Source organism: Nematolebias whitei, chromosome 15, assembly GCF_014905685.2.
Source record: "Nematolebias whitei isolate Nwh7 chromosome 15, NemWhi1, whole genome shotgun sequence".
NCBI classification, from domain to species: domain Eukaryota; kingdom Metazoa; phylum Chordata; class Actinopteri; order Cyprinodontiformes; family Rivulidae; genus Nematolebias; species Nematolebias whitei.
The window spans coordinates 15345104-15347683 of NC_056512.1; positions in this window are offsets into that span (position 1 = coordinate 15345104).

Below are 2580 nucleotides of genomic sequence, written 5' to 3' on the forward strand. Positions count from 1 at the left end.
ATTTTATACAATCTATAAGTACATGTTCTACTGTCTCTTGTGATTGGCCACATTCACAAACTCCTGTAGGATGTTATTCTTTTTAGATTCGAGTTTAAATATGTATGACCAAATCTAAGTCTTGATAAAATATCCTCTTCCCTCCTCCTCCTTGATGTTTCCCTCATCCTACCCACACTGTTTTCAATAGAATAAAAATGTCTCCCTTTCTGCTCCTTGTTCCATTCCTCCTGCCATTTCTTATTCATTTCTTCCTTTACAATATATTTTATTTCTGATTTGCTGTATGAGACTGATAAGGACATGTCTATCTTTTTAGTGGCTACTTTAGCAAATTTATCTGCAAGTTCATTACCTAAAACCCCTATATGAGCCGGGACCCAAATTAATCTTACTAAAACTCCTGAACCTTTAATTCTATACAGTGTTTGTAAAATTTCTAATATAACAGCATGCCTTGATTAAGAATGAGCAAGTTTTATACTGCAGATTGCACTACTGGAGTCTGTAGCAATTAATATAGATCAAGACTTAATACTATTATATAATAATAAAACCCACTTTAATGCTAATAAGATAGCTATTAATTCACCAGTAAATACAGATAATTTATCACTGATCCTTTGATTAGACATGTGACCTATTTCAGGTTCAATAAAAAAAACTCCTGCCCTATGTCCAATTTTTGAAGCATCAGTATAAATTTTTGGATATTCAGAGTATTTAGATTGTAAATGAGTTTCAACATCAAGCTCATTGAGTTTTTTCCTTTGTTTTACTTTTAACAGATAAGTATCAATAATTGTTTTCCCCAGAACCCAAGGAGGCACAACTGAAAATATCACTGTAGGACTTACATTCATTTGGTCCAATTTAATATTTTTTAATAATTTTTCAATAGTCCATCCAAAACGCCTGTACTAACCCTTCTCTTTTTCTTGACTTAACTGAAGAACAGTTTTTGTAGGATGGATATCCTTATGTCCTTTTAAGTTGGCCCAATACACTACTGCCAGTTGTTTCCTTCTGAGGTGCAATGACAACTTGTAATGCAGCCACAGATGTAGACTTGACTGCACCACAACATAATCTCAATGCTTGATATTGTATTATATCTAATTTTTTGAGGAGTGAAACTGCTGCTGACTGATACACCAGACGTCCATAATCCAGAACTGATCTTATCAGAGCTACAGGTCCTTCTCAAATAATTAGCATATTGTGATAAAGGTCATTATTTTCCATAATGTAATGATAAAAATGAAACTTTTATATATTTCAGATTCATTGCACACCAACTGAAATATTTCAGGTCTTTAATTGTTTTAATACTGATGATTATGGCATACAGCTCATGAAAACCCAAAATGCCTGTCCCAAAAAATGAGCATATCATGAAAAGGTTCTCTAAACAAGCTATTAACCTAACCATCTGAATCAACGACGTAACTCTAAACACCTGCAAAAGATTCCTGAGGCTTTTAAAAACTCCCAGCCTTGTTCATTACTCAAAACCGCAATCATGGGTAAGACTGCCGACCTGACTGCTGTCCAGAAGGCCATCATTGACACCCTCAAGCAAGAGGGTAAGACGCAGAAAGAAATTGCTGAACGAATAGGCTGTTCCCAGAGTGCTGTATCAAGGCACCTCAGTGGGAAGTCTGTGGGAAGGGAAAAGTGTGGCAGAAAACGCTGCACAACGAGAAGAGGTGACCGGACCCCGAGGAGGATTGTGGAGAAGGGCCGATTCCAGACCTTGGGGGACCTGCGGAAGCAGTGGACTGAGTCTGGAGTAGAAACATCCAGAGCCACCGTGCACAGGCGTGTGCAGGAAATGGGCTACAGGTGCCGCATTCCCCAGGTCAAGCCACTCTTGAACCAGAAACTGCGTCAGAAGCATCTTGCCTGGGACTGCTGCTGAGTGGTCCAAAGTTATGTTCTCTGATTACAGTAAATTTTGCATTTCCTTTGGAAATCAAGGTCCCAGAGTCTGGAGGAAGAGAGGAGACACAGAATTCACATTGCTTGAGGTCCAGTGTCAAGTTTCCACAGTCACTGGGGTGTCATGTCAGCTGCTGGTGTTGGTCCACTGTGTTTTATCAAGGGCAGGGTCAATGCAGCTAGCTATCAGGAGATTTTGGAGCTCTTCATGCTTCCATCTGCTGAAAAGCTTTATGGAGATGAAGATTTCATTTTTCAGCACGACCTGGCACCTGCTCACAGTGCCAAAACCACTGGTAAATGGTTTACTGACCATGGTATTACTGTGCTCAATTGGCCTGCCAACTCTCCTGACCTGAACCCCATAGAGAACCTGTGAGATATTGTGAAGAGAAAGTTGAGAGACGCAAGACCCAACACTCTGGATGAGCTTAAGGCCGCTATCGAAGCATCCTGGGCCTCCATAACACCTCAGCAGTGCCACAGGCTGATTGCCTCCATGCCACGCCGCATTGAAGCAGACATTCATGCAAAATGATTCCCGACCAAGTATTGAGTTCATAACTGAACATGATTATTTGAAGGTTGGCGTTTTTTTGTATTAAAAACACTTGTCTTTCATTGGTGGGATGAAATATG